The 19,549-nt window shown below is 46.5% G+C and overlaps 1 protein-coding gene across 3 annotated transcripts in view; it reads left to right on the top strand.

The window, feature by feature from the left end:
* Nucleotides 1-16,674: 16,674 nt before the first annotated feature.
* Znf148 (zinc finger protein 148) overlaps nucleotides 16,675-19,549 on the top strand; it is a 121,600-nt gene continuing 118,725 nt past the window's right edge. For 2 of the 3 annotated variants that reach the window (XM_057764006.1, XM_057764003.1), the window contains exon 1: nucleotides 16,675-16,880. The gene's annotated coding sequence lies outside the window, so the exon portion shown is untranslated. Of the gene's footprint in view, nucleotides 16,881-17,423; nucleotides 17,736-19,549 lie in introns of those variants that run through there. The other variant, XM_057764004.1, reaches the window with a different exon arrangement.

The raw sequence follows: 19,549 nt of genomic DNA, 5'->3' as shown, positions 1-19,549 counted from the left end.
GGGAAGCCTTGTATGGTTAGTGTTCGCAGCACTCTGTACAAGTCTTCAGAGACAGGGGTCTTATTAGAAAATTTGGTGACAAATGTGTTTTGTTTTAAGATATTAAGTTTTATATATATATATATATTTATATATATATATATATATATATATATATATATATATATATATATTTGCTTGTTTGTTTGTTTGGAGATGGGGGTTCTCTCTAACATGGCCCTAGCTGTCCTGGAGCTCAATATGTAGACCGGGCTAGCCTCGAACTCACAGAGCTCAGCCTGCCTCTGCTTTCCAGTGTTGCCTTTCTTTCTAGAAGTACTTTCCACCGTCAGCTATGCCTCCTTTCCCGCCTAATTCCCTATGCCACCCTCCTTCCCCTTTGTAGCCCTTTCTTATTTTGCTGTTTCTTAAGGTTCTCTTTGCTTTGACTCTAAATTTTCTTTCCGGTCTCACCCATTCAATGTCACTCAGAAGACCCTACGTTTATTATCTGGTTCTTTCGCTCATAAGATCCACATGTTGAACTGTCTCCCTGAGGCTGCCCCCTGGGTCCTGGTCTCACAGGGCACTCAGACCCAGCATGGCCAAACCTGAACTTGTACTTCCCTCACACCGCCGTCCTCCCACACTGTCCTCTCCACCAACCACGATCACTTCACTTCGTTTGTTCAAGATAGAAAGCTCTAGGGAGTTGCTTTTTGTTTATTCAACAGTGCTTACCGCGGGGTGTGGTGGTGCATGCCTGCATTCCTAGTGTATGGGGGGTACAGGCAGTAGGAGCACCACACAGTAGCCTGGTGTACACAGTGAGACCTTATATTACACATACACACACATAGAGAGAGACAGAGAGATTCATCACGCTGTAAGGTGCCATGTAGTAGTGGTCTAGGGTCAAGGAAAGTGACATTCCCGTGGGGAGGGAGACAATGAGCTATATAACCCGTCAGGGACTCTGGATCCGTCCATCCATCTCCCAAGAAGGGCTGTCGAGGAAGGCTGAGCAGGCGATGGGATGGGATGCAGCATTCATTATAGCATCAGGCAGATGGTGAGAAGAGGCCTCTTTAAAACCAAGAAACTGTAAAAAGGCCAGGAACTGTGCCGTAAGACTCTTTGAGCGCAAAAGGAACAGTCTGGTTAGAGGCCTTAACCAGGACCCTAACGGGATTTGAGAACCGGGCGAGATGCTCTGAGTGACTGGAACAGAGAGAAACGGGCAACTTACCAGAGAGAAAACTGGTGCCTCCAGCCCATGTACAGCCTTAATGATGGCGAGGAGCCGGGGGGGGGGGGGGGGGGGTTACTTCGAGTACTACCGGGACCTGTGGGAGGGTAGGCTCAGAGGAGTCACATGGTTACTCTGGTTACTATGTTTAGCACAGGCTGGAGCGAGCTCGTCCCTGTTCTGTTTTTATCTCTCAGCCCTCAGTCTATTTTTCTCACCTGTTTGTTTCACCTCTTAAATATGCAGCGAGCCATCTGCTTCTCCCAGTTTCTGCTGTCACTTCTCAAGTCAAACCAGCCACCTCCCTCGCCCTTTTATTCATTCAGGGAACACTTAGGGACCAGCGACCATGTCCCTGGCTCGGGAGCTTTGGGCACAGAGGTGACAAAACAGACTTTGTACACCTGTGTTCTCCCTTGAATTTATTTATTAATTATTATCTTCTTTAGATACCTGGGTCTCACTATGTAGCCCTAGAGGTCTTGGAGAGTTTACCGTGTAGACCAGGCTGGCCTCAAACTCATAAGAATTTGCCAGATGCTGGGATTAAGGAATGCACCACCACACCCAGCTTGACTTAGTTTTAATTCTTTTTTTTTTTTAAATATTTATTTATTGTGTATGCAGTATCCATTCAGCCTGCATGTATGCCTGCAGGCCAGAAAAGGTGCCAGATCTCATTACAGATGGTTGTGAGCCACCATGTGGTTGCTGGGAATTGAACTCAGGACCTCTGGAAAAGCAGCCAGTGCTCTTAACCACTGAGTAATCTCTCCAGCCCCCTTAGTTTTAATTCTTAATTTTTTTTTTTTTTTTTTTGGTTTTTCAAGACAGGGTTTTTCTGTGGTTTTGGAGCCTGTCCTGGAACTAGCTCTTGTAGACCAGGCTGGTCTCGAACTCACAGAGATCCGCCTGCCTCTGCCTCCCAAGTGCTGGGATTAAAGGCGTGTGCCACCACCGCCCCTTAATTTTTTTTTTTGTTTGTTTTTTTGTTTTTTGAGACAGGATTTCTCTGTGTAGTCTTGGCTGCCCTGGAGCTCACTCTGTAGACCAGGCTGTCCTCAGACTCTGAGATCCACCTGCCTCTGCCTCTCAAGTGCTGGAATTAAAGGCGTGCGCCACCACTGCCTAGCCCTTAAATTTATTATTTTTAAGAGCTTGCCATCTCTTCCATTGCTTAGGGCTTTATTTGGTCGCTTGCTCCCTCTCCTCACCCAAGGGGAAGCTTTGGGGTTGGGGGTGTAGCATCGTGGGAGAGTGTGTGCTTTGCATGTGTGAGGTCTAAGCTCCCCAGCAGCAGACAGGAAGTGCGAGCTCGGGCATAGTTTGTTCACCATCTGTAAGCTCAGGGCACGGACAGTGCTAGCCGAGTGAGTGAAGGAAGAAACCACCGCAGTGGCTCTCACTCTAACACCTTTAAACTCTCTGCGGGACCAGGGAGATGGCTCTGCAGTCACAGGCAACTGTGACCAAATCTAAGGGCCCGTGCCCAGCCCCTGGAACTGTACCACGGGAGAAGAGAAGCAATTCCACAAGTTGTTTTCTGACTTCCACATGTGCACTGTGGTGTGCCACCACCAATAAATTAATAAAACGTAGTGAAAAATGAGCGTCACAGTGTGAGCAAAGGCTCCCATGCATGCTTGTGTGCAGGCACATGTATGCTGTGATCTGGAGAAATGTCCCTAAAGGACCGTGTGTCAGTGCCTAGGGCACAATGGGGAAATGGTGGGGAGAGGAGCCATATGTGCTGGGGAGATGGTGGGATAAGTCCTGCTCTTGAAGAGGACCTGAGCTCTATTCCCAAAGCCCACACTAGGCAGCTCGCAACTACCTGTAAGTGTGGCTCCATAGACACTGTTCGTGTGAGGCATACCCACACAGAGACACACGTATGGAACTGAAAAATAAAACCAGCCTTTAAAAGGAAGAGTGGGAGGGCTGGAGAGATGGCTCGGCTGTCAAGAGCACTGGCTCCTCTTCCAGAGGTGCTGAGTTCAATTCCCAGCATCCACGTGGTGGCTCACAACTATCTATACTGAGATCTAGTGCCCTCTTCTGGCCTGGAGGCATACATGCAGGCAGAACACTATCCATAATAAATAAATATTAAAAACAACAGTGGGAGCCTTGTAGGGAAGAGAAATGCTGGGGCTTCAGCTTCCTTCTCTTTCTTTAATATACTGGTCATGAGGCAGAGGCAGGCAGAGCTCTGTGAGTTCGAGGCCAGCCTGGTCTACATGGAGAGTTCAGGACAGCCAGGCAGGACTACACCTTGAGACCGTGCCAGTTGCTTTAACTTGGCCTCAGGTGCACTGGTGCTCTCTGCTGACACACACCACATACACGTGCATATAAATAGAACATACCTTAACGTTTTTATTATGTAACAATAAAAATATTTTATTGTGTGATATACTGACATCATAAGTGCATTATATGATATATAATTATACATTACATAATGGATACATTTGTATTGTTAATCCATAGTATTATGGATAATTGAAAAGAACAAAGTTATGTTATTGTACACATTATAAAACTGTATAATACATGTTATAGAAGCATATAATAAAGATGTCTATTGTACACAGTATTATAAATAACAAATTCTTACCCTATCATTTTTATTGCATTACATATATAACTTTTCCCGAATAGATTCTGACTACTCTGCAGGCCCTGAGCGCAGTGCATGTTTCTGGCAATAGGGCTCTACACAAGCCAATTTTTTTTTCTCTTCAGAATCCATTTCCACTCCCTTTCAGGTCTCAGCTTCAACGTCACCTTGGGGAAGCTGTTGTGGCTCTGGTCTGGGCTGTGTCCTCCCCCAGCATCCTGTGTTCATCCCTGGGTTAGAACGTATTTCCTGGACTGAATCGCGTGCTTTGCTCCTCCAACCGAACACTGCCATTTCTTTTTGTGGTAGAAGAGCGCTCTTATTTGCCATAGTACTTCTAGCCTCAATTGCCAGACGGTCAATAACAAATTCCTCAGTGAATCAAAGAACAAGTACCTAGAATTCTTAGTGGAATTATTATCCTTAGCACTAGCATTCCCGGGCACATAGGAAGCACTCAGGAACTACTGCTGAGTGGTAGACAGATTAAGTCCTGACCCTCACCCAAATAGCCTTGGTAAAATGGAGTGTGGTCGCTGGGCAGTGGTGGCGCACGCCTTTAATCCCAGCACTCGGGAGGCAGAGGCAGGCAGATCTCTGTGAGTTCGAGGCCAGCCTGGTCTACAGAACTAGTCCAGGACAGGCTCCAAAGCTACACAGGGAAACTGTCTCAAACCCCCCCCCACAAAAAAAATGGAGGGTGGTTTACAGTTCCAATGTAGCTGGAATAGAGGTCAGGGATGGAGAAAGTGTGGACCTGCAGCCTGAAGCCTGTGGGTTTCTCCACTTGCGAGCTTGCCATGGCAGTAGATGGGAAGCAGCAGCAGATGGGTGGACACTCTCTCTCTGCATTCCTTTCTGGGTACATAGAAGCTGTAATGCAAATATCACATTTGATTTAATAGTAAAGCCAATACTTCTCGTATGTTTTCAGTGTGTTTAACATTACGGTTTCTATATAGGCGTTTATCTCACTACCTCCCCTTCAGAGGTGATTTGTAGGACTGGTGGTGACGTGCCTTGGATAGATAGTGAAGGAAAGAGAGGTGTGTGTGCCTCTTCTCTGCTCCAGCATCTGGGGGGGGGGTGGAATAAATGATTTCACAGATAACTGACCTTTAATTTTATAAACATTAAAATATTTAAAAAGTTAAAAAAAAGATGGAAACTTTCCCAGTATGCTGCATTCTTACATTGACTTTCCAAAACAAAATGTTCCAAATATTCTATTAACTATCCTTGCCAGCCAGGCTACTGTCCTATCTGTCTTTGCTAGAGAGGACATTTGGGGTTGGACGGATGATGTGTGGCCTGAGGCCATGTGGGTACTGATTTTAACAGTAACACTGACACTGACCTTTTTACTGTTTTTTGAGACAGGCTCTCACTGTAGCCCAGGCTGTCCAGTAATTATGTCCCCCGGGCTGGTCTTGAACTTCCAGCAATCTTCATGCCTCAGCTTTCAGAGTTCTGGGATTATAGATGTGAACCACCACATTGCATATTAGTTATCTTTTCAAACAAAACAAAATCTCAAAGCAGCTGATTCTGAGCTTTCTCTGTGCACTCTCTCCCTTTTGTAAGGGAAGAATAAAGCTAGGTAGATAATGTACAATCTTCCAGAAGGGGCACAATGGCTGCCTCCAGGAAGCGGTATGAGACAGGCGGATCTTTGTGAGTTCGAGGCCAGCCTGGTCTATAAGAGCTAGTTCCAGGCCAGGCTCCGTAGCTACAGAGAAACCCTGTCTCGAAAAACAAAAACAAAAACAAAAACAAAAACAAAAAAAAAAAAAAAAGAAAGTGAGTCACTTCACGGGGTTTGTGAAGAGGGATTTGCCTTGGGGTTTAGACACTTTAAATCCTCTTTGTCTCCTGCAGCAGTTTAGTCTGTGTCCTTTCTCAACCGTGGCATTGGAGGACTTGCTAGCCTTGGTTTGTAGGGTTTGGAACACTGAAGTTAACCCAGGCAGTGCTTGCTCTATTGCTGAGCTATATCCCAGCCCAGCTCTTCAGTTCTCAGTGTGGCTCCCTAATTCTCTTTAGGAAGGTATGAAACAGTTGCTGTTGGGAATGACAGCCAATGAGTGGGAAGGTAAAATAGCCAGCCCTTCTTCCCGTGCCCCCCATCCCCTTGGTCTTCACATCACACTGTGGACTTCAGTGTGACCTTGAACCTCTTTTACCCTTTTCAGTGTCTTTCCATGGTCGTCCATGTAGACTGTCAATACTTAAACTGAATTCTGGCTGGTAGGAAGTTTGTTTTTTCACACCAACCAGGCTTTGTGTTGATCCAACCAATTATTTAGTAACAGGGTAGCTTTAATGTGCTTTGACACTTTTTTAACTTTTATCACTGTGGCTTGATGGCTAGGCTACTAGCCTGTAACATGAGGGGGGCCTGCTTGTTTGTTGTTGTTTCTGTCCTGCCCAGTACCCCCAAGCTGTTTAGTCCCAGAGAAAAATCACACATAGGTCTCCATAAATTATAAGCTGATTGGCCCATTACCTCTAGCCTCTCACTGGCTAACTTTCACATCTTGATTAACCCATTTTTCTGATCTATGTTAGCCATGTGGCTCCATACCTTTTTTCAGTGGAGCAGTTCACATCCTGCTGCTTTGGTGGTCTGGGCAGGAGTGGGAGAAATCAACATCCTCCTTCCCAGAATTCTCCTGCTCTCATTACATCATTTCTACTTCCTGTCTGGTTTTCCTACCTATATTTCCTGCCTGGCCAATCAGCGTTTATTTATAAGATACCACTTCCCCCTCTTTTTTTTTTTAAAAAAAAAACAAAACACAACAACAACAACAACAAAAAAAAAAACAAAGGAAAATATCCATAGTCTATTTTTTGGGAATGTGGGCATAGTATTTCAAGCTACTTCCTGCTGGTTGGGGGCGCTGATAATCTTATGGGGACCTAAAGAAAATTTAGAATTGTGATCAAGTCCTGACTGAAGTGAATCTTTATCATCTCAGGCAGCAGTCTTGAACCTGTTCTGGATGAAGAACTCAGACATCTGGGCCATCTGTTTCTCCCAGAGATTTCTCAGGTGGTCTTCCTTGATCAAAGATGATTTTTCTTAACTCTGAATAAATCCACAGCCTCTCATTTTCTGTGGAAACAAAAGCAAAATCTCTTCTCCAAAGTAACATACCTTTTGACTTCAATTTTGAAGCCAAGGTATTTTCAAAATACCTATCTGCAGCATTTATAAGCAAATATCTTTTAGCAGCTGTTGCTCCTTCCTCAGCATTCAAACAATTCAAAGAGAGCATAATAGCATACAGTATCAAGATTCTCTGTGTATTTTCCATCTTTACATGGCTTTATTTTAACCTCTATTTCTTTTATTTTTACTTTTAACTTTTGGCTTTTTGAGACAGGTTCTCTGTATATCTTTGTCCTGGAATTCCCTTTGTAAACCAGGCTATCCTTAAACTCAAAGTGATCCATCTGTCTCTGCCTCCCAGGCTTCTCTCTCTCTCTCTCTCTCTCTCTCTCTCTTTCTTTCCTTTCTCTCTCTCTCTCTCTCTCTCTCTTTCTTTCTTTCCTCTCTCTCTCTCTCTCTCTCTCTCTCTCTCTTTCTTTCCTTTCTCTCTCTCTCTCTCTCTCTTTCTTTCTCTCTCTCTTTCTTTCTTTCTTTCTTTCCTCTCTCTCTCTCTCTCTCTCTCTCTCTCTCTCTCTCTCTCTCTCTCTCTTTCTTTCTTCTTTCCTTTGAGAACTTTAACCTTTAGCCTGTATATATTTTTAACACAATGTAAACGATTTAGAGGTTTGCTTCCTCTTTGAATCTCTCTTTACTGTAAACAACAGTCAAAAGCTCCTATGGTGTTCTCTTGCCAGGAAGCAAGCTGCAACAATGTATCCATAGCTCCATAGTCGGGACTGCCTGCCTGAAAGAGTCATAGTTTTCCCTGGCAGGAAGGCCCAGAAAGCCGGCATTTTAAAACAGCAGCTTTTTTCCTGCTACGGCTGAAAACCAAAATGTTTTACTCTAGTCTTTACCAAGCTTTCTAAGGCTTTCTGTGGATGCGGTTGGGCGCCATTCTGTAACATGAGGGGGCTGGCTTGTTTGTTTGTTGGGGTTTTTGTCCCGCCTAGTACCCCACAACTGTTTAGTCCTAAATAAAATCACACATAGATTTCTATAAGTTATAAAGCTGATTGGCCCATTAGCTCTAGCCTCTTACTGGCTAACTTTCACATCTTGATTAACCCATTTTTCTGATCTATGTTAGCCATGTGGCTCAGTACCTTTTTTCAGTGGGGCAGATCACATGCTGCTGCTTTGGTGGTCTGGGCAGGAGTGGGAGGAATCAACATCCTCCTTCCCAGAATTCTCCTTACATCATTTCTCATTACATCATTTCTACTTCCTGTCTGGTTTTCCTACCTATATTTCCTGCCTGGCCAATCAGCGTTTATTTATAAGATGATTGACAGATTACAGACAATTCTCCCACACCACCAGCCTGCTAAAGTATTTGAGTTCTGGGTTCAGGAAGAGAGCCTTCCTCTAAGGACAGAGGACACTGGATTGACACTACTTCTGTTTAATAGAAACCCACAGTTCTAATGTGTGAAAGAGTCTTCACTGGTTAAACCCTTGTTAGGCACTGGATTCATTAAGACTTCCTTCTCCCTCCCTCCCTCTCTCTCTCCTTCCTTCCTTCCTTTCTTCTTGACAGGGTCTCACTATGTACTTGACTGGTCTGGAATTTTCTATGTAGACAGGCTGGCCTCAAACTCACAAGACTCTGCCTGTTCTGCCTTCAAAGTGCAATGCGCCACCATGCAGACATGGCATAGCGAGTAATACAAGTAAATACAATATGCCAGCTTCAACAGTCTTGCCAAATTAATTGTTCAGCCAAAGGCCATCTCAGGAAGGAATCCTCTGAAAACTGTTCTCTATATATTTTTAAAAAGATTTATTTATGTATAGTGTTCTGCCTGCATGTATGCCTGCAGGCCAGAAGAGGGCGCCAGATCTCATTACAGATATTTGTGAGCCACCATATGGTTGCTGGGAATTGAACTCTGTTCTATGTTTCTTCTGCAGCTTGTTTGTTTTGCCCTCTGCTCCAAGTATGATTTCTGTGCTAAGCATTCTGCTTAGTTTTTCACTCAAAGCATATTTCTCATGCTCTTTTTGTGGAGTTGGGGAGATATCTGTATAATTTTTGTTCTTTCTCTCACCCCTATCTACTCACAGAAAATTTTTCCCCTCCCAAAATAATAAATTTTAGTTTTAGGAAACTTGGCATGCAACATTCTTAATAAAAATAACATATATGGCATTCAAGTATGTAACAAGATATTATTCTAAATACTTGTCTGTATTAATATTTATTATACGCAACAGCCTTTTAAAGAGTATCAGCCTAGTTTTGTCATTGGGGTACTTCACAGTACAGAGGGGTTAAGTGAGCAGAGTCACTAGTTGATGCTCTTGGGTTTCCCACTGCTGTGAAGAGACCGTGACAACAGCAACTCTCATAAAGGAAAAAACATTTACTTGGGTTGCTTACCCTTCAGAGGTTTTGTCCATTGTCATCATGGTGCCACATGGTGGTGTGCAAGCAGAGATGGTGCTGGAGGAGGAGCTGAGAGTGCTACATCTTTGGCCCACAGGCAACAGGAAATGAACTGAGACATGGCGTGTGTCTTGAGCATAAACGAGACCTCAAAGCCCACCTCCACAGTGACACACTTCCTCTAACAAGGCCACACCTCCTAACAGTGCCGATCCCTTTGGGGGTCATTTTCTTTTAAACCACCACGGTGATAGTCCGTCCGGATTTTGACACAGGAGGCTTTACCCAGAGCCTGGGATTTTACCCCAGGGTAACTACTAGGCCCTACCCCACCCCATTTGGTTAATACCAGCTTGGTCTAAGGCTTTATTCTTTTGTTCTTACATATCTTGACTTTTCACCTTGTGCTGGCTAGTTTTCTGTCAACTGACACAAGCCAGAGTCATTTTGGAAGAAAGCACTTCAATTGAGAAAATGCCCCCACCAGACTGTGTAATTGATGTGGGATGGCCCAGCCCACGTGTTGATGACATCCCTGGGCTGGTGGTCCTGGATGTTGTAAGAAAGCAGGCTGAGCAAGCAATGGGGAGCAAGCCGGTAAGCAGCACTCCTTCATGGCCTCTGCATCAGGTTCCTGCTCCAGCTTCCCTGAATGATGATCTACAAACTGTAAGAGGAAACAAACTGTTTTGTCACCAAGTTGCTTGGGGTCATGGTGTTTCATTGTAGCTACCGTGAATCCTCCAAATCCTGATCATCAGCCGGGCGGTGGTGGCGCACGCCTTTAATCCCAGCACTTGGGAGGCAGAGGCAGGTGGATCTCTGTGAGTTCGAGACCAGCCTGGTCTACAAGAGCTAGTTCCAGGACAGGCTCCAAAACCACAGAGAAACCCTGTCTCGAAAAAAAAAAAAATCCTGATCATCTCATAGTGGACTTTGGTGCAAATGTAAGAAACACTATCAAAGGTAGTTAGTCAACAAGTACTCATATTTTCCGAGTATTCCCTGGCTCCTTTGTGCCGATTAGCCAATGGCATCAGATTGTGAAGTGGAGCTGCCACAGATGGGATGAGACGCTGTCACCACCTGTCAGGGATAAAAGATGGGACTCATGTTGGCCAGGGTGTTGCTAGCCTTGTCTGGATCTTGTTAAGCTACTTTCTCGTTGTGTGTTCCTTTGTGCAACATGGAGATTGGAGATTATTCTTTGTTTTCCACACAGCCTGGTGACCCTTCCCCCACAAGAGGTGCTTCTGAGCGGCCGTGGGCTTTTTCTATTGTTCAGGATTCAAGAACCGACCTATGCTCTTGTATTCTGAATAGCAGGCAGGAGGCCCTTCACTTAGCTTTAGAGACAGGATGGTCGTCTCTTAGCCCTGTGAGGGGGTGAGTTCCAGGACTCCCTACAGACACCAAAGCGTATACATGTTCAAATTCCTTAGATAAAATAGCACTTGAATCCAGCTCCAGTTTCTTCTATTACGTCATAGAATGTAAATGCTTACACTGTAGTGTTTAGGTTAGAATGAAGACAAGGAAAAAGTCTGTATGGCAAGACAGGAGGTATTTTCCCCAAATATTTTTTATTCCTTGGTGACTGAATCCACTGAGATAGCACTGATGTGTCTGGAAATCTGCAGGTATCTCACTGACCTTGAACTGCCCTTCACATAGTCGGCAGGGGCTCAGGAGGGGTGTCCCAGGTAAAGAGGGCTCTTAGGAGCAGGACAAGCTGGTGGGACTGACAAGGTTTAGCTGGAGGCTCCTCCAACCCAGACTTGGATAAGGCTTTGAATCTCAGGCTCTGCAAAAGAAGCCAAGTTTCTGTGCTAGGTAGAATCAGCCCCGACAAACGACAGCAAGCAGCCACGTGGGTGGAGAAGGAGCAGTCCATACAGTCCTGAGCCTGGGACCCAGGAAGCTTAGAAGACAGTTTGTGGGGTGGGGCGGGTCAGGGACGATGACGATAGCCCTGCAGAAGTCTTTGGGGTTGGGATAAAAGTATACTGCTTTGTGAAAGAAGTCAGGGGTCAGAAGCTAAGAGAATGCATTCCAGAGAAGTCAGGGAGTCAGAAGCTAAGAGAATACGTTCCAGGGGGAGAGTCTCCTGGGACTGGGGAAGGTTCTGCAATCCTGTACCAGAGCTGCTGGTCCATACAGCCCTCCCTCCGTGGGTTGTTCCACACCAGAGGGGGACAAACACTAGGTGTCTGCAGGTAGACATATTTTGTCTGACATGTCTTTGTATTCTACAGAAGTGGAGTCAAAGCTGGGCATGGTAGTACATTCCTATCATCATGGCAATTGGAGGATACAGGTCGGAGGATCAAGTGTTCATGGCCAGGTCGGGCTATGTGAGACTGTCTCAAAACAAACAAACAAACACAAAAAACAAATGCTGAGCGTGTTGGTGCACACCTGTAAAGCCAGCACTTGGGAGGTGGAGGCAGGAGGATTGGATGCTGCAGGACAGTTGCTGCTACATAGCAAGTCTGTGGCAACTGTCAGCCAGCTTGGGATGCGCGAGACCTTGTTTTTTTGTTTTTGCAGACAGGTTTTCTCTGTGCAACAGCCTTGGCTGTCCTGGAATTTTGCAGACCAGGCTGGCCTCAAACTCACAGAGAACCACCTGCCTCTGCCTCCCGACTAAACACTTAGCTAAGCTGTAGAAAAATACAAACAAATAAAGTTACTAATCGACCCTCAATTCCCGATTTCTCTTATTTCCTCATCTTCATGTTCCTAACCTGGAAACTGCCGGCTGGTACTGTGGCCCGTGGCTGTGACCTCTGGACCAGTTGGAGTGTTCTGCCTTTTCCATCCCTTTCACTATCAACTGTTTCCACATCTGCTCACTCAGTTCACCTCACCGGCTTGACTTGCTGCACATGGGGCTTGCTACCTGCGTGGCTCCCGAACTAACAGACAGATCCCGGCGAGAGGGCTAGAACGATAGCTCAGCTGGCACAGGCGCGTGCTGTGCAGGCTTGCTGACCGGAGTCCATCTGGAATCCGCATGAAGCTGCAAAGGGAGAATCGACTCCAGAGTTGCCATCTGACAGTCACAAGGGTGACATGGCACAAACTCCTCCCATCATATACACACAGACACACACACACAAAAAAAGTTAAGACACAAAGTTTAATGTTTTAAGAGACTTCCTAACTTACCAGTGAGGGTTGTCTGTAATAAAATCTTTCAGCAAAAGGATCCGTGTACTTTCCCAAGTCCACTGATGAAAGCAGGAGTTGAGAGAGTGTTGAGAAGGTTGTTTTTAAAGGAGAAGAACGGAATTAATACTCATTTCAACACCATTCACTGGAGAATGCCAGAGAGGATGGGAGTGACTGGATCTCTCAGATATTGCTGCCGGGTGGGAAATGACAGGATCAGGGCTGTGCTGTCTCAGTGGGGAAGGGCACTGTGGTCCACATTCAATCCCTAAAACAGACTCCAGCAAGTTGTTCTCTGATGTTCATACATTCAAAGTGGCATGTACCCCCATCCACACAAATAAATAAATGCATGTAATAAAATTATTTCAAAATATATAATCACGCCAGGCGGTGGTGGCGCACGCCTTTAATCCCAGCACTTGGAAGGCAGAGGCAGGTGGATCTCTGTGAGTTCGAGACCAGCCTGGTCTATAAGAGCTAGTTCCAGGACAGGCTCCAAAACCACAGAGAAACCCTGTCTCGAAAAAAGCACAAAAAAAAAAAAAATATATATATATATATATATATATATATATACACACACACACACACACACTCTGGAATATAATATAGTGAGTTCTTTCTTTTCCTCCCTTTTTTCTTTAACAGGGCCTCAGATATCCCAGAATGGTCTTGGGTTCACTGTATATCTAAGGATGACCTTGAGTTTCTGATCCTCCTGCCTCTACCTGCTTGGCGCTGGGAATATGGGCACGTGCCACCAGGCCTGGTTCTATGAAGAAGTTGGGTTGGAAACCAAGGCTCCGTGTATGCCAGGCAAACACTTCACCAGCTGAGCTCCATCCCTAGCTTGGTATGGGAGCTTCTTTGTTTTCTTTTGTTATTTTGAGATAGGGTTTCACTGTGCAGCCCTGGCTGTCCTTCCTGGAACTTGCTCTGTAGACCAGGCCAGCCTTAAACTCACAGAGATGCACTTGCCTCTGAGGAGTTTCTTAAGAAAAGCATGCTGTTGAGGGTGGTGGCCCATGCCTTTAATCTCAGCTCTCAGGAGGTACAGAAGGAAGGATCGCTGTGACTTGGGGCTAGCCTGGTCTACATAGCAAGTTCCAGGACAGCCAGGGCTACAGAGTGAGAACCTGTCTTAAAAAATTGCATGTACCATATGACACATCAGTCATATTCCTGGGCATTTATCCCAGAGAACAGAAACTTAAGTTTACACAGAAACCTATATACACAGACTGGGGATGAAGCTCAGTATTCCAGCACATTCCTGGTCTATGTAAGGCCAGGGTTTAATCCTCAGCACTTGGAAAAACCAAGCAACACACAGAACGAAAAGTCTACAGTGATGACAGCAAACAAGCAGCGACTTCTATGTACATGGCGAATGAATGAGTGGACTCTGGTGTATCCAAGCAACACAATGCTACTCAGCGATAAAAACCAACATTTGACACCTGGGGCAAATCATTAAACTAGGGTATCGTAGTAATCCTTGGGTAAGGTTAGAGCCCAGAGGCTCTCATCACCGCACATAAGCCCCACCTCTGAACACCAGTGCACCAAAGGCCAAGTCTTCAACACATGAGCTGCCGAGGGGCAGTTCAGATAAGAACCCTAACGGGTGGCAAAAGGGGGTTCTTTTGTGACAGGGTTTCTCTGCATAGCCCTGGTTGTCAAGAGATCTGACTGCCTCTGCCTCCTAAATTCTGGGGTTAAAGGTGTGTGCCACCGCATGTGCAAGGCGTGGTTCCATATTTTCATTGTAGGGACAGAAGCATAGCTCTGCACACAGGAACAGAGGCAAACTCTGAACACACGGGGTGAAAAGTCACACATACTGAAGAGTTCTGTGGACCAGTTAACAGTCATAGGCTCTTGTCAATTTGTTCATAGTGATGTCTTCCTAGAGTTTTGTCATACCACTGGGGAAACCTGGGTGAAGAATTGGTGGGGTGTTTGGCACTGTATCTGTAACTTCTTATGAGTCCAGTTATTTTTAAAATTTTATTTATTGTTTGTGCACATGTTGAGGTTAAGAGGATAACTTTGCGGAGTTGGTTCTCTCCATCTGCCTGTCTTGTGAAGTTAAGAGCCTTTACCTGCGGAGCCCTCCTGCTGCTCCTTGCTTCTTTGTTTTATTAATGCGGAGAGTGTGTGGCACCTGCTGTGTATGCAGGTGCTCTTGGAGGCCACGAGAGGAAGTCGCTGCAGCCATGCAGTGGATGACAGGAACCAAGTCTGGGTCCTCTGAAAGAGCAGCAAATGCTCAGAGATGTTGAGCTACGTCTCTAGCCTCTCAGTAGTACTGTTATAAAAGGGAAAAAAGGAATTAAGAAAGAAGGAAAGGAAGCAAGATGAATGGTTAGGATGGCAATGGGGAGGTGAGCAACAGCAGCACGGGTAACAAACGGGCCAGGAACTATTTCTAGACATTTAAGCTATCAAGGGCCTACTATGATCACTCTTCCTTTGGCCGCCATGGTCTGCAGTCTTCTTCCTTCTGTCCACTTTAGATGGTTGTTTCCTCACTGCCTCTTAATTATGTTCAGAAACAATAAGATCTATTTCTAGTAACAATCCTATCCACCTTAGTCCATTGAGTGTAACCCTAGGCTTTCAGTTCTTTCTTATTAGCTTCTCCACAGCTTAAAACGGCTTCTTAGCTGCAGTTTTTTTTTTTTTTTTTTCTTAAACATCTGAATTTGATGCCATTGCAGTTGCTGGAGGCTGCCAGAAGGCTGTCCTCCAGATACCTGTCCCTTGCTCTGGCTTATATCACTGTTTGGTTACAATTAGCGTTCAGAATATGCGCTGTCATCTTATTAAAATTTATACTTTTTAGTGGAGAAATCGAACGGAGGGTTTACCGTGGAGCTGTTGGCTCCTCCTTGCATTTCCTAGTTACCTGTGTCTGAATGCAGCTGAACTCCAGATTCTCAGCTATTTCAATCGGGCATCACGATTGTGAGGTTAATGCTGGGAGGGGGCTCATTAACCTTTCAGACAGTAATCTAATTCAGTGTCAGCACGAGTGCATAATTCGGAAGTTTGGAGCTTTGCCAAAAGCACGATTCAAATGAACATCCAGGGGTGAGGAGGTGGGTGTGGACAAGGAGAGAATTCCAGAAATGGTTATGTAGGTGTTTTAATGTCCTTTCTCTCCCACCTCAAAGGTTATGTTTAAGTATTGTAAAGAGGTGCTAAATAAAGCCTTGAGATTCACGAAGAAGCCTTAAGGAAGGTGCGCCTCTCATAAAGTTCCTGCTACCCGTTCAGCAATCACTCAACAGATTAGGTTACCTAGCTGACCTTGTACTAGCGTGTGGGTACAAAGGTGAGGAACTAACTGTAAGTCACCCCTTTGCAGGCAAGCAGAGCCCTCATGTTAGTAGAGGGAGGACACGATTTAGTGAAGGTCACCAAAGGGTCTCCAAAAGACAGGACAACTGAGCAGTCTTTACAGATCACAACCATGCATTCTTTGTCGGCCCGCAGAACGAGGTTTGGGCCCAACAAAGTCCTGACCGGGATCTCTTGTTTTTTCACGGTGCCCACATCCTGCTTTACGGTTTGCAGACTCCAACAAGGTTTTCTACTTTCAAGGGTACTGGGTTGCATCTTCCGGAAAAGGTGACACTTGGAGTCGCAGAGGAGAGGCTAGCTAGGTAAGAGGATAAAGGAAGGATCCAAGAAATTCTGGCCGAACCTTTCCTCTATGTTCCCGCCCCTTCCACTTCCCTGGGCCCGGACCGCTATTAATCCCCATTCCTCACTTCTCGGGACGCCAGCTACGCACCCAGCCTCAAGGGGTGCACGTTTCTCCCAGGAGCTTTCTCGGCTCCGATCTATTTCAAAGCGTCTTCCTTCAAGGCCCATCAGGGGCAAGCGCGACACGGAGCCAGCTTCCCCGGCCACGCTGCGCGACTGACACGCAGGCGCCGGAATCAGAGCCACGCTGGGTCTCGCAGCCAGATCTCCGCGCCAGGCAAGAGCGGGCGGCCTGGAGCGCTTCCTGTGTGCGGGGCTTCCCACAATGCACCGCGCCGGCAGCGGCGGCGACCGCGGCGGCGCTCTAGCCGCGCCATGTCTGCTTCTCGACTGCTCTGGGAGGAGGAAGAGAAGGAGGAAGAGGAGGAGGAGGAGGGGGAGGAAGAGGAGAAAGGCGCAGGGGTGGGAGCTGTCGCCGGAGCTGCCACAGCAAAAGTTCTCTCCCCTCCCCCTCGCCCTCCTTGCCGGGCCCGTGGGAAGGTCGGAGCCGCAGCCGCCTGCAGTCAGTGACCGCGCGCCTCGGCGCCAGCCCGCGGTAAACGCTCGGCCTGGCAGGCTTGGGCCCGGGAGGGCGGGGGAGGGGAGGGGGCGGCGCACGGGGGGGGGAGCGCGGCGGCGGCGGCCTGACCCGCGGGAGCGGCGGGCCAGCCGGGGGCGGCCCGGGAAGCGGCGGGTGCAGGCCGCGGGAGCGCGGGGCTGGGGGACGCGAGGAAGCGGGGCGAGGATGGTGGGTCGGGGCTTGGAGAACGGAGAATGACGGGGGCGGTGGAGGCGAGCTGGCGGCCTCCGAGGCCTGCGGCCGGTGTCGGGTAGGAAGGAGGTGGGATGCTTGCGGAGAGGCCTCGGGGTGCCAGGCTGTGGGCGAGGAGGCCGGCCAGACCCCAGGGTTCTCCGCCGTCTTGGTGCAGTGCTTTATGCACCGCAGGCCTCGGTCGCCGCTGCTGCCTCGGTGTGCTCTTTGGCTGCAGGGAAGGGCAGGGGCTGGAGAAAGGGGATTGCTTGCAGGAAGCATAGTGGGAGTGCGAAAGGGGAGAAAGGGGCCGGAGGGAAGATACCGGATAGGTGGAGGAATGCCGGGGGTGGCTGTGAAGCAGTCTTGAGGATTCTGGGGGTGTTCATTGTGCAGATATATTAGGTGTTTCATTATGGAAAGAATCGAAGCGTTTCCAAGGCAAGGAAAGAAAGGCATAGAGTAGTTTCTGCTGATAGAAGGGAGAGCATTTGAAGCCAGAGGAGTGCGAAATATTAGAGAAGATGCAGGGAATGCATAATAGCATCGACAGATGTAGCATAATTATCAAATGCTGGCCCAAGGTCTAAAGAGTTATTCCAGATGGGCCAGAGTGGCCTAGTTCGGAACCTGTTTGGGCTCTTCAGTAGATGACATCCGGTAAGTGTTGGGTCCCCGCTGTGGTTGGGGGTCACTGAGAATCAGTCACTTAGTCTGTAGCTTGGCTTGAGACGTTTTAGTGCCGCACTACTGAACTGAAGATCTTGGGAAGAGACCTTGAGAAACCGCCGGGCCTGTGGGGATTCTTGAGGCCACGGAGTTTAGAATTTTAGCAGATTTGGAGTATTGTCACTTACCGGAGGCTGGCAGAACACCATCCTGGCAGACATGGGAATAGGAATTACTTGACCTGGAGGTTTTCTTCTTCGCTCCCTAGCTTCCACAGTTCTAGAAGAGCCGTGCCATATTTCAGCATAGGTTGCAGGACACAAGATTATAATTGTGCGTGTCGAGAGTCGGTGCATGGTAGTCCCGTTGTTTGGGGGCTCCATTTGTAGCCCAAAGGAGTCTAGTTGGCTTGGTTTTATACCTTGTGTTGGCGGGAGATCCTTCTCCATTCACAATTCTGGATGTACTCTGTCACCGAGGCATGGTGTTACTGAAGAAAATAACATCTGCCGGCAAAATGTAGGCATGCAGAATGGAGGCTGTATGTTATCTGTGTTGATCTGAGTTAGAAGGAGGTTAAGAGTAGTTGATCATGATGTCTAAGGATACTTGAAGTGGCAGGATGAGTCCAGGTCTGGTGAGAAGGGACAGTTAGCATCTCTGTGTCAGGAAACCAGCTTCTTTCTGTTGCGTTTACTGAGAGCACATTAGACTGGATTTTCAAGAAGGAACATTGGGCGAGGACAGTGTCTTGTCTTTTTTTGTTGCTGTTGAAACCCTAGTTCTTGCCATCTTGGAACTCATTTTGTAAACCAGGTTGTACTCAAACTCAAGAGATCCACCTGCCTCTGCCTCCTGAGTGTTGAGATTAAAGTGTGCACCACTACATGGCTAGGTCAGTGTCTTAAGAGCTACCAGAATAGTATTTACCTTTTATTGTTAAGAGAAATTACATACATAATATGTTGTAATACTACTTCAACTGAAGAGAGGGTAAGTGTGTTCAACGTGACATCTTTTTCTGGAAGTTGAAGGAAAAGAGAAAATTTGGGAGAGGAATGGGAAACTCTTACCCGACAGTCTTTTAGGAAAGATTTCATTTCTCTAGCTAAGATGCTGCTTAAGGTGGGGAAGGAGGTTTCTTCTATTACAGTTTTTTTTTTTTTAATAGAAATAATCAGGATTTGTCTTGAAAAACTTGGAAAATTTCCTGTTAGTGCATTTAGATTTGCTCACTTTTAAAGGTTTTATTTTTATGTATGTGTGTGTGTGTTTGTGTGCACATATGCCTTGAATGTGGGGGTACCCAAGGAGGCTAGAAGAGAATGTTGTATGTCCTGGAGCTGGCATGACAGGCAGTTTTGAGCTGTCTGACGTGGGTGCTGGGAACTGAACTTGGGTCCTTTGGAAGAAGCGCTTTTTTAACGAATGAGTTGTTTTCCAACTTGATTTGGTCACTTTTAAAAAGGCCTGACTTGATATGATGTACCTACTTTTATTGTCATTATTGTGTGAGAGGCTCATTTCCCCCACTAGTGCTGTATATTGTCAGTTCTTTTACTACAATACACCTAAATATAGTATGTTGTTTTTCTTATGTGAATAATATGAATATGTATGTAATTTAAAGATTGTTCTGAAGGGACCAGCAATGAAAAGCAAACCCTGTCAGTTGCAGTTTTTCTTTCCAGAGACTGCTGCCTGCTGTGCTGACCCTGGTCCCAAACTCAACAGATCCATTCCATTGTTCCTGGGACCGGGGCTTCACGTAGGGAAGATGACCATGACTTTCTGAACCTTTTGCC

The sequence above is a fragment of the Chionomys nivalis genome, chromosome 3 (assembly GCF_950005125.1).
Source record: "Chionomys nivalis chromosome 3, mChiNiv1.1, whole genome shotgun sequence".
Taxonomy (NCBI): Eukaryota; Metazoa; Chordata; class Mammalia; order Rodentia; family Cricetidae; genus Chionomys; species Chionomys nivalis.
The sequence above is the reverse complement of the archived record's forward strand: the minus strand, read 5'-3'. Positions and strand labels throughout refer to the sequence as shown.